The 13814-nt window shown below is 35.1% G+C and overlaps 1 pseudogene; it reads right to left on the reverse strand.

The window, feature by feature from the left end:
• Positions 1–1816: 1816 nt before the first annotated feature.
• The window catches only part of LOC120245423, a 41379-nt pseudogene continuing 29381 nt past the window's right edge, over positions 1817–13814 (reverse strand).

Below are 13814 nucleotides of genomic sequence, written 5' to 3' on the forward strand. Positions count from 1 at the left end.
TAGTCCTAGTACAGCTTCTATTTCTGTATTTTATTTTCCTGTACATTGAATTCTGAACTTGCCAGACACGTGGTCTGTAATTTTTTGAACCTATGGAGGTCTGTCTAAACTCATCAGTTTTCTTGGTTCATACTTCATGTAATTTTCTTTATTTACTATTTTGTAGTGTATACATTATAAATAACATCAATATTAATTTTAAATTATTGTTACTTATCCTTAAAATATAGTTTGGGGAGAATTGACAATTAAAAATGTCAGTCAACACTTCTATTAGTATTTCAGTGTCTGGAATGTTTCATTCTCTGTATCTGTTGTTTAATTTGCCTTGGGGTTGTAACTATTCTTTATTTTCTGAAAAATGTTTTTTAAAATATTGCCCACATATCATGCCATGTTGTCTTCTTTGTACCTTTTTTTTTCATTTTTGTGAAGAAACCAATCCCCTTACTCCACTATTTTTAAACATAAATCTCTTATATCACAAAATTTAACTTTATGTAGGATTTTATTTAAAACAATTAATTAATTTATTATATTTGATTGTTATATTTTCTTGAATATCTTTTCTCAATATGGTATTGTATATTTCTAATGTCTTCTTGAATTTTTATAGTTATACAATTAATTAATTGATTTGGACTTTTTGTCTTTTGTCTTTTGTTATTTTTTCATGTGTGCCAAATTGTGAACAGATCCCTCAAACTACTTAAATGTCACCTTCTGTGGTTTATAGATACTTATAGAGCATAATCTTTACACAATCATGAATCCATGGTGTTTTGAGGGAGGATGTGACCTTGTGTAATTTAGGATTTAGTTCCAATTTCCGATAAACCAGGTTGAGGTGCTCTGATTCTGAGTATGTTTTGAAGGATTACCCTAAACAGAATGTGTTGATAGATGGTCTGTGGGGTAGGGATTAAGAAGAGCCATCTATGGAGTATGATGCTGAGAATGAATTGTTTTAGTTATATTTCATAAATCAACTGTTATTTTTATAATACTGTATACTGAGGCACTTAGGTGGCTCATTTGGTTAAGCATCTAACACTTGATTTTGGCTCAGGTCTTGATCTCACAGTTCGTGAGAATGAGTCCCTCATCAGCCTCTGTGCTGACAGCGTGGAGCCGCTTGGGATTCTCTCTCTTTCTCTTTCTCTGTCTCTTTCTCTGTCTCTCTCCCTCTCCTCCTCCCCCACTCACACATGAGTGCACTGCCTCTCTTTCTCAAAGTAAATAAAATAAACTTAAAAAAAATAAGATACTATATACCTATCCAGTATATTAGACAGACATGTCACATATATATTTTATTGTAAAAAGTATGATTATAACATCATTATTATTCACCATATATTCAAATACATGTTTTAATACTATCAAAGAAAATAGAAAACTATCTCTGCATTTTTTGAAAGAAAACCTTTTTGAATATAAATGACAATAAATGCAATCTCTGGGTAAAAAGCAAAACACAACATAACTTTTTTTTTTTCATTAAATACAGAAAAAATGACAGATCCAGTTTAAACTACTTTGTGGCTCTAAGCCCTCAATTCATGTAGAGCAAACTTGACAGAATCAGAACTTTCTTTTATATTTGGAAAGGAAGTGCTGAGGTACAGAAAACTGCTTTCTGATACAAAGTGTATGATAACAAAATCAACCCAGAATATCTAAAGCAATCTTATATCTATTCTCTCTACCATTGACTTCCACTCAATAAATCCATTTAGAACACACATTAATTATACTATTTTTTTTCACATACAAGTTCTTAGTCTATTAATTGTCTCATGACAGATCTGCAAAATCACCAGCTAAAGTCAGTGCAGATCTTCACTCCTGTTGTCTGATCTCCAGCTAACATTCTGCCAGCACCAACATAGGCTTCTTTAGTCCCTCCATTTTTCTTCATTCTCTTCCTGTGTTTCTTCTGCTGTATTTTTGACGTCTTTTTCTTCTCATACAGGCTATGTCGTGAGAGCCTATGTCTGGGTTCATTTTTCTTTGCCTCATCCAAAGAATCTTAAATCATGCCAGAGTCAGTTTTCTCACCAAAATGGCTTCTGAATCCAAATATGAAGATGACGTCTGATGTGGTCTTGTACATTCTGTACACTTTTCCCAAATTTCTGTCTTAGGTACTGTCACCTTCCCAGGGTGGAGGACATTAATGACTGTTGTTTCTGCTGAAATAGTCTGTCAGTCATAAACTTTCTTGTCTGACAGTTACTGTTCAAATAGTTCATGATGGCAGCCAAGCTTCAAGGATCCAAGAAGGAAAAGATCTAAATATACTATTTAAAGTGTGAAATTATTTTGTACTAGCACATATTTGTTCACAAAATCAGAAGCCCATGGTTAAGAAATGAAGAGAATGAGAAAGGGAATTTGATAGGTCATGTAGTTATACGAAAGGGACAGTCAAGCCAGTAAGAACATCAACACAAAGAGCAGTGATGATAGTGTGACCTAATCTGTATTAAGTACCTACCAGATGCCTTTCTTTGCCCTGATTTATCATATTTCTACTTAATTTGTAAGGAATCAGTACTATAAACATTTAGTTTTTAAATATTGTTTTTACTATTATTTCTTCATTTTATTTCTATTTTTGAAATATTTTTGCTATATTTATAATAGTGCAATATAGGTTGGAACAGTATGGAAATACAAAAAGACAACCATTGGGTTGTGGTCACAATTATTCACAATAATTCTATGATAAAAAAATATCTGAAGATCACTGTCACAGACAATGGGAGATATTAAAATTCTTAAGCAAGATAATAATTTGTATTTTAGAATTTTCAAATTTTACGGTCTTTCCTATTCTGTCATTTTGTTCACCAAAAGGTTTCTTTTATAAAAGAAAGCTCTATCCACCCAAAATATCTTCTGGCTTAATAATAAGATGTAGTTCCAAAAGTTTAATGTCTACATATATATTAATAGTATTAACATACTTACCTTCTGAAAATTATTTTTTTAGCAATCTGAAGAAGTACTAATGTCAATTTGCTTGATATTTAATTCTTTTCATGGATGAAACAGCTCACAAAACATGTGGTTTAGAATAGCAGTCTTCTCTCTGCTGGCCAGCTGACCCGGAGGGAAACGGTGCACCTGAAGCCACTCGGCTGCTCTTCTGACTCAGCTCCAGCTTGAAACTTCTCAGAGGGACTCGGCTTGTGGGTTTATATTTTGAGTGGTATCAATGGGGCACAGACTAAGATCTGGAAACAAGGCGTGTTTTGGGACATAGAGCACAGCGCACCTTGGCTACACCCACTGCAAAGAGAGATTGGACCCAAAAGAGGCTACCTCAAGAAACAAGCCAAAGTACACATGGTGGAGAGTCCCAAATACCACTACAAGTAGGGAAATAAAATAACCAAAGTCTCAGCAAGAGAGACCAAGAGACACTATTCAAAGAACACTTCCTGAATGGATAGGCCCTGGACAAAGAGCCTTCTTTAATACAGCAGTACTCAAAGGTGCAGAGTGGATAACAAGCTTTTAATACTAACAAGATACAGAAAGGTAGCCAAAATGACGAAACAGAAGAACTCTCCTCTAAAGAAATTCCAGGAAGAAATAACAGCTAAAGAACAGCTCAAAACAGATATAAGAAACATAACTGAACAAAAATTTAGAGCAATAGTCATAAAATTAATCACTGGGCTTGAAAAAGGCATGGAAGACATCAGAGAAACTATTGCTACAAAGACTATGGACCTTAAAAATAGTTGTGATGAATTAAAAAATGCTATACATGAGATGCATTATAAAATGGAGGCGTCCAATGCATGGATGGAAGAGGCAGAGAGGAGAATAGGTGAATTAGAAGACAAAATTATAGAAAAAGAGGAAGTCAAGGAAAAGAGATAAACTGACCCAGGAACATGAAAGGAGAGTTCGAGAGCTGACCAATACAATCAAATGGAACAATATCCTCATCATAGGAATTCCAGAAGAGGAAGAGAGAAAGAAAGGCACTGAAAGGGTACTTGAACAAATTATAGCAGAGAACTTCCCCCCTTCCTTCTGGGGAAGGAAACAGACATTGAAATCCAAGAGGCACAGAGAACTCCCATCAGACATAACTTGAATCGATCTTCTGCACAACATATCATGGTGAAACTGGCAAAATATAAGGATGAAGAGAGAATTCTGAAAGCAGTTAGGGATAAAAGGGCCCTAACATATAAAGGGAAACCTATCAGAGTGGTGACAGACCTATCTACTGAAACTTGGCAGGCCAGAAAGGAATGGCAGGAGATCTTCAATGTGATGAACAGAAAAAATATGCAGCCAAGAATCCTCTATCCAGCAAGCCTGTCATTCAGAATAAAAGGAGAGATAAAAACCTTTCCAAATAAACAAATATTGAAAGAATTCATCACCACTAAACCAGCCCTATAAGAAATCCTGAGGGGGATGCTCTGCAAGGAACAAAGATACCAGAGACACCACCAAAAGCATGAATCCCACAAAGGACACAATGACTCTAAACCCATATTTTTCAATAATAACACTGAATGTAAATGGACTAAATGTTCCAGTCAAAAGACATAAGGTAGCAAAATTGATTTTAAAAAATCGATCTATTTGCTATCTACAAGAAACTCATTTTAGACCTGAGGACACCTTCAGATTGAAAGTAAGGGGATGAAGAAATGTATATCATAGTATTGGAAGTCAAAAGAAAGTTGGAGTAGTGATACTTATATCAGACAAACTGGACTTTAAAGTAAAGACAGTAACAAGGGATGAAGAAGGGCATCATATAATAAATAAAGGGTCTATCCAGCAGGAAGAGCTAGCAATTATAAATGTCTACACACCGAATATGGGAACACCCAAATACATACAACAATTAGTCACAAACAGAAACATTCTTATTGATAAGACTGTGCTAATAGCAGGGGACTTTAATACTCCGCTTACAGCAATGGATAGATCAACTAGGCAGAAAGTCACTAAAGAAAGAATGGACCTGAATCAACACATTGGACCAGATGGATCTGACAGGTATAGTTAGAACTCTACATCCTGAGGCTATAGAATTCACTTTCTTCTCAAGAGAAGATACCAAAACGGGAGGTATCACCATCCCAGACTTCAGCCTCTACTACAAAGCTGTCATCATCAAGACAGTATGGTATTGGCACAAAAACAGACCCATAGACCAATGGAACAGAATTGAGAACTCAGAAGTGGACCCAAAAGTATACAGCCAACTGATCTTTGACAAAACAGGAAAGAATATCCAATGGAAAAAAGACAGCCTCTTTAACAGATGGTGTTGGGAGAACTGGACAGCAACATGCAGAAGAATGAAACTAGATCATTTTCTCACACCATGCACAAAAATCAACTCAAAATGGATAAAGGACCTGAACGTGAGACAGGAAACTAATAACACCCTAGAGGAGAAAGCAGGAAACAACCTCCTTGACCTCCACCGCAGCAACTTCTTACTTGACACATCCCCAAAAGCAAGGGAATCAAGAGCAAAAATAAACGATTGGGACCTCATCAAGATTATGCTTCTGCACAGCCAAGGAAACAACCCAGAAAACTAATAGGCAACCAACGGAATGGGAAAAGATAGTTGCAAGTGACATATCAGATAAAGGGTTAATATCCAAAATCTATAAGGAACTCACCAAACTACAAGCCAGAAAAACAAACAACCCAGTGAAGAAATGGGCAGAAGATATGAACAGACACTTCTCCAAAGAGGACATCCAGATGGCCAACAGACACATGAAATGATGCTCGGCATCCCTCCTCATCAGGGAAATACAAATCAAAACCACACTGAGATACCACCTCACGCCAGTCAGAGTGGCTAAATGACCAAATCAGGAGACTCTAGATGCTGGCGAGGATGTGGAGAAATGGGCACCCTCCTATACTGTTGGTGGGAATGTAAACTGGTGCAGCCCCTCTGGTAAACAGCGTGGAGGTTCCTCAGAAAATTAACAATAGAACTCCCCCTATGACCCAACAATAGCACTGCTAGAAATTTACCCAAGGGAAACAGGAGTGATGATGCATAGGAGCACATGAACACCAATGTTCATAGCAGCACTCTCAACAATAGCCAAATCATGGAAAGAGCCTAAGTGTCCATCAACAGACAAATGGATCAAAAAGATGTGGTTTATCAATACAATGGAATACTACATGGCAGTGAGAAAGAATGAAATCTAGCCACTTATAGCAACATGGATGGAACTTGAGGGTGTTACACTGAGTGAAATAAGTCAGGAAGAGGACAGATACCATATGTTTTCACATATAGATGGATTAGGAGAAACTTAAAGAAGGACCATGGGGAAGAAGAAGGGGAAAAATAGTTGGGGAGAGAGAGGAACACAAACCATGAGAAACTCTTGAATGCTAAGAACAAACAAGGGCTGATGGGGGTGCAGAAGGGGGGAAGAGGGGTGATGGGCATGGAGTAGGGCACTTGTTAGGATGAGCACTGGGTGTTATATGGAAACCAACTTGACAATAAACTATTTAAGAAGAAAAAAAAAACAGAATGGCAGTCTTAACTGTAGACTAGAGCATGAGCTCAGTTAAAACAAGATAATATATAAAACAATTTATTGCACCATATCAAAACTGCAATATATCCCAACACACTGAAAGGAAATGGATACAGGAGGGCAATATCTTTTCTGAGAATATATTACACTCTATACTGTAATATACAGGCCCAATGAAAGATACTTTATCAACCTGTACATGAGAAATAATAACAAAGCATCTTCCTCTTTCCTACCTTCCCTTCCTCTTTCGCACTCGCTCTCTCTCTCTCTCTCTCTCTCTCTCACACACACACACACACACACACACACACTTCCTTTCTCTCTCTCCTCTCAAAAACTAAACAGAAATTTAATATTCTCTCATTTATCACCGTGTCATTTTGGGCAATGCACAGGGTATGTACATTTTACATTGGATTGCATCCATAAAAAAGGAACCCTCAAGTTTATTGGCCATAAGATTAAGGAATTTGTGAAATTTAAGAAGCCCCTAGGTGGTTTTGATATAGGTAGTCTCTAGACTTTGGAATATCACATTCTGAGATTAAAGCCATCCACTTGAGTTCAATGCAATCTGTAAACAAGTTACCATCTCTGGTCCCGTTTCCAGCCTTTCCATTATGTAACCTATTACTATCTGAAGTTCAATCACACACCATTCTTTCTCACATCTGCTTTTGACCTTTATGTCCTCTTTACTGGAATATTCTTACCTTACTTACCTAGTGAGCCTACTCAGACATCAATACCAACTCAAATGTCACGTGCTTTAAGAATATGAGTGGTGATTCTTTGCACTCACCCAATACTTTATTTATATTGCTAGAATATTCCTCAAATACATTTTATTGCTCTATAATTTCAAATGTCTATCCTTCTAGGCTAATATATTTTTTTATTTTATATTTTCACATAAACATAAGATGCTGAAGAAATGCTGTCATGTTCACAGGAAATATTTTTAATATCAAAAACCATATTATGAAAATAATGGTTCAATGTAGAAAAGTAGATGAGGAAGTATAGATTTTCAAATCCCCAAGTTACTTTCCCTAAAAATGTTCTGTATTAAAGGTTTTTCTTTCATTTTTCTTTTGCTGTTGTTCTTTTGCTTTTGCAAAAAAGTTGCAAAAGTTTACCAGGCAACATGGAGCCAATCCAGAATTTGATCCTACCTAGATTTACCCAAGAATAATGTCCTGTCTTTTCTTATCACTGCCATTAGAGCCACACAACTTTTTATTAGCCTTATCACCCATTGTTATGATAAAGGAAGCACTAAACCATTCAACCAAAGCTGCTGTCTTTAGAGGGTAATAGCTTCTTTATCTACCTGCAACAAGAAACCTGACTCTTGTTAGCTGAAGACTGGAATTTTCTTCTATCAAACTAGGCAAGAGCAAAGGTGTTCCTTAATTAATTTCCTGAGCTTCCAAATTCTCTCAAGAAAACTCATTTTGTAGAAGAAATGCAAGATTACAAATACTTAATGCTTTTGGTAGCAAAATCTTAAACTTTCCCTAAACATATAAAGGATCTATGTGTTGCACTTATTTTGCTCATGTTTTAGTATGACTGACTGTGTCAGGACTTCCAATGAAATTGACTGAAAAATAAACACCTAGTTAGCTGCTCTTGTGGTGAGCAGAGCATAATGTATAAACTTTGGATCATTAAGTTGTACACCTGAAAGTAATGCATTTTTTTGTCAAATATATTGAAGAAAGAAAGAAGGAAAAAAGAGAAAGAGAGAAAAAGAGAAAAAGAAAGAAAGAAAGAAAGAAAGAAGAAAGAAAGAAAGAAAGAAAGAAAGAAAGAAAGAAAGAAAGAAAGAAAGAAAGAAAGAGAAAGAAAGAAAGAGAGAAAAAGAAAGAATGAAATAGAAAGAAAGACAGAACTCAAAAACCACAAAGTGTTTCTTCATTGCAGGACTGAAGACCTCATGGATCCACTCAATGAACAGGATATGGGGGACCCAAGCCTTGCTGTTGGACCTCCACATACATTTAACTGGCTCTTTTGCACCTTGCATTTCTTGAAGCCTTGTGGATTCTCAGAATAATACATGAACAGGGGCTTGACTTTGAAAACCCACTTGCATTAGCACAAAAAAAGAGGGTGAGATGGTCTTTCATGGTCTTGTGACTGGGCATTGCAATCTCTTCTGTAATGTAGGGCACCTCTGGCATCTTTTTTCCATAAAACCCTGTCTCATTGTATTTAAAAACTTTCTCTGGCAGATAACACTCCTAAACCATGAGTTCTGGAACTTGGTAGTTAACTCTTCAGCTGCCTTAGTACACAAACTTACAGACTCTCTGTGCCTCACAACACTATGGGTGCCACTTCTCCTCTTAAAATGATTAAACCATGCCCCCTTCTTTCCTTGAAGACTTCCTCTTTTTTTTGTTGATGTACCTGGCAGTTTACTTACAAGGTCGGTATACAAGACCTTTGCCTTCTCCCAGATAAGGATCTTGGTCACAGTATCACCTGCTAGTTGCTTCTTGTTTAACCAATGCAAAAGCATCCATATAAAAGTTTAAATGTCAGGGTAATTAAATGGTGACAAATGCAGTTACAGAACTAGAGTGTAATCTCCAGGTTTGGAAAACAAGAGTCTATACTTATGAAGGTGTACAACATGATGTTTACACCTTTTATAAAGATAATTTTGTCTTTATTTATAAAATTTATATATTTTTTCTTAGCGGAGTATCTTTGCTTTAAAAACTTATAACTCTCGGGGCTCCTGAGTGACTCGGTCAGTTAAGCATCTGACTTTGGCTCAGGTCATGATCTCACAGTCCGTGGGTTTGAGCCCTGCGTCAGGCTCTGTGTTGACAGCTCAGAGCCTGGAGCCTGCTTCAGATTCTGTGTCTCCTTCTCTCTCTCTCTGCCCCTCCCCTGCTCGCTCTCTGTCTCTGTCTCTCAAAACAAAATAAAGACATAAAAAATTTAAAAAAAAGAACTTATAACTCTCATAATGTTCAACTTTACTAATAGCAACTGGCTATTCTAGTCAAAAGAAAATATTTGTTGTATTGCAAAACTTGAAAAAAGGCAGTTAAGGCATTTCTATCCTATATTCAGAAAACACACCATAAGATATAGTGTATGGTATCCTACATTAGATGTAAAAGCACTGTATTTATATATCTATTATTAAACTATACAGTTTGTTAACTTAGTATATAAAATAGATTCAGTAGAAAGTATACTCAGTAATTAAGGCATTCTCTGGAATTAAAGACTGCTTCTTGATATTATGGCAGTCCATTTTGCACACTAGACCAGTAAATTACACTTACTACTATCTAATACCATAATACATACCCTTGTGTATCATGTTAAGATAGTCCAAGGCTTAAATTTTTAAAAAGACATCTTATTTTGTATTCCTCTAAAATAAGACACATATAGCTATCTGCCTTAACACCTATTTTATTTTATGCATTTATATGTGACAGATATTTTTGCAGCTTTGAAATATGTTGACTTTAGCTTGAATTATGACACCTATAAAAAGCTTCCATTGCCTTCAAGCAAAGCAAAATAATCACCTTGAACAGCACATCCTCAGGCATCAGTTTACATCTATGAGAAAGGAAAGTGCCCTGATTTTTATGTTTCTAATCTTCAAAGTATCAGACGATGGTGATGGAGAGACAGGGTTGAAATGTATACCACACCTATTTAGAGTATGATGTATGAAGTCAATCTACTTTCCTTGTGTTGGTTTTCTCACTTAGAGCCCCGCCTAAATATAAAGCTATCCATAACTCAGAAGATATATCATAAAGAATCACATAGTTACTGTTTTCTGTACTTTGCCTGCAAACAATTAGATAGTTCAAGTTTACTATTCCCTTCTGTATAGTAATATTGATCCTTGACTCTTTTCAATTTTAATTCTGCATCCAAATGGAGCATTGCCCACAACTTTACGTCTGGACAGAGTAAGAAAGGAGATAATATATTGTTGGTTGGAATCTTATTTTGTCAGCTCCAGAGGTGTTCTGAAATGGCAGAAGTACAGTTAAAATTATTATGATTAAAAATAAAAATTGCCAGTAGAGACCAGCAAGCCAGGTATTTCTGCGGCACCTGCCTGTATGAATCGTACCCTATTCATTTGTCCATAGCCCTCCAAGACAAAAGTTTTGCAGAAGATGGGTTCTGTAGGAACTGGCAACGTTGTCTGAATCAAAAATAGGAAAAAGAGTCAAGGTCCTGGGGCATGGAGAAGAAATACCCATGAAATTGTAACTGGTAGAAAACAAAATGATGGTTACTTAAAAAAAAATGTATTAATATCTCAGTATTTCTGGGAAGATAGAGGAAAGCTTGGAAATAACTATAAGATTTACTGGTATGTTGCTAAATCTAGATATTAAGACAAAACATGTTTAGTTTAACCTATAAGATAGCAGGAAAATTTTAAGGAATAAAAACAAGTAAAGGAAACATAAAACAAAGTAAAATACCACAAATAAATGTATATAGAAAACTACCTAAACTATGAAATCATGAACACACATTCAATTGAAAGAAACAATCATGATAGTAAAGTAATTTATAAATAGAACACATAAGAATTAAAACTAATTTTAAGATCTTATTGGCTCAAATTAGGCTTTATTACAAAATTCAAACAATGTTTATCAGAATGTATATTATTCTTGAACTGAAATCTATTGTTTAAAAAATTACAGTGTGCTTGTGAAAAACTTATGCTTTCAAGTACTATAAACTTGGGTAAGAGCACAGCTCCATCACTTACTAGACTAATATTAAACTCACTCAGTCTTAGTCTCTGTCCATAAAAATATAGTTACTAGCCTCATATGCATGATGGCTATGAGAATCGAAAACTTTTTAATAAATATGAAACTTGACACAGTAAATATCACATAGAAAGCATATTGGTTGCTATTATCTTTATTATTCTCACTAGTTTTGTTTGATCATAAAAATATTATAATATTTTGCAAGCTCTGTTTATCATGAGCTTTATTGTCTTCAATTTATTTTATATTGCTTGAATGTTAAATACCACTCAAAAGGTTCATATATATATATTTCTTCCTATATAATTCAAATTATAATATTTTTTGCTTTTTGGTTAAAAAAAAGACTATAAAAAGTAGAGTGATAGGGACTTAGCTTTCTCTTTAAATGATTATTTCTGATTAAGCCATTGGAATTTATTAGTCAACAAAGCAGTGAGGTAGCTTTAGTAGAACCCTAATCAGGGAAATAATGTAATGATGATTGAATGTAACTTACATCCTGGGAAAACAGTGCTTTTATTACTCCTAACAATAAATATGATTTTCCATTTCAGATGTATATACAAAAATATACTATACCTACAACACACACACACAGAGATTAACCAAGTTTGGTGTGGGAAAGACCGTACATATGTCACACTATCATATGGGAGGAAATAATTAAAACAATGCATTTTAGCAACAAAAAGTGACTATATTATTTATATTATGACCCCTTAGTATAAAAATATTTGAACACTAATATAAATTATGTTAAATAATGTTAAGTCTAATTAAATATATAAGGAGCCCATGTATCCAAACATAAGCCACAGAAATGTTATTAACACTGATTGGTATTTCATATATCATAAGACATCTAAAAAAATGGTAGTAGAACAAACATCCAGAATTCAACTAGTGGTTTATTAAAATAAATATGATCAGGCAATATACATCATTTTTTAAAATAGGAGGATGGTTATACAATTTATAACTTTTCAGAAATATTTCTTAGGTACAGATCCATTTACTCTACAGTTCACTTTTTCAAACAATATTTATGGAGGTCTTATTATAGCCCAGTTACTGTTCTGTACAGTGAGCATAAGGTCATGGACAAGACCAGTAAGACTGAAAGACAGTCCTACATGGATGAATTTTACATTCTATTTGAAACACACACATACACACACACACATATTCATAGGAAATGTTAGATAGTGTTGAGTGAGGTGAAATAAAAATACAATAATATAGGGAGAAGTCTTGATTAAGACTTGACTAAAGTGAGACAGTAATCTTTGGGAGCAACTGATGGATGAACTTGCCTGAGAGAACAGTAAGTGAAAATGCCCTGTGATGGGAATGTGCTTGGCATAATAGGTGACCTGTATGGTTCAAGTGGATGACGGGGGGATTGGCAGTAGGAAATGAAGCCAGTGCCATAACAATGGGGCAGATTTTATGGCACCTTTAAGCCTTGGGAAGGATTTGGAGTTTTAATCTAGGTGTAGAATCATACTGACAGAAAGCATCGATGTCTGACTCATTTCCCATCACAAAAATTAATATAAAGTCATAAAAATTGTTTTAAGAAATCTTGAAAAAGCAGAGTGAGCTTCTGTAATTTGGAGTTAAAGAGAAGGCTATTGGAAAGATGGGGATAATTTAAATTGGATCCAATTGTGGTGCTACATGTCAACAGCATTTATTGCTGTGACACTAGACCTAAGAGACCCAATACAGCTGCACCAAGCAAAATTTCCAGGTGTGGCAGGATTCTCACATCATGGTAAACACTTTTAACAACCAGAGGCATCATGTAGGAGGCAACAGGGGCTAACGTGCAACTAGAAATTTCTCACCTTGAAATAGTTTGTGTCAGGTTAGAGTCAGCTGGGCATGAGATGGGAAGAAATTAGATGTCACAGGAAAGCAAAAGCCTGTGATCAAGGTGAATTTTCTTTGAGAAAGATTCTGAATGTACAAGGGTATCATTTTCCCAAGTTGTGAACATGCCCCAAATACAGAGCAAAGAACTCTAATGGTCCCACGTAACCAAAATAAACCAGATTTTACAAAAATTTAGAAGAAGAAAGCAGTTTCTAGATTCAGCAATTTATATATGTCTCTGTGTGTATATATATCCAGATCCATATTAATGGTCTACTTTTAACAAATATAAAAAAGTAGTTTTAGTAATACTTAACCATGTTTACATATTTATTGAACATTTATTGTATCTTAGTGTCAATTAGGGCCACACATAGAGGGATGTGATATATAATACAAACAGAGGAAACATCAATGATTTCATCATGGGCTTTTATAGGTTCCAAAAACTTGCATCACTTGATTATGAGAACATATATGGTGGTAATATGAGACTATGAGGACAAGGACTATTGAAGAAACTGAAGCTCATCAGAATTCTGGAGATCTCAGTGTAAACTCTGGGTATAAA

This window comes from Hyaena hyaena, unplaced genomic scaffold (genome assembly GCF_003009895.1).
Source record: "Hyaena hyaena isolate Hyena2069 unplaced genomic scaffold, ASM300989v1 scaffold_416, whole genome shotgun sequence".
Classification (NCBI taxonomy): Eukaryota; Metazoa; Chordata; class Mammalia; order Carnivora; family Hyaenidae; genus Hyaena; species Hyaena hyaena.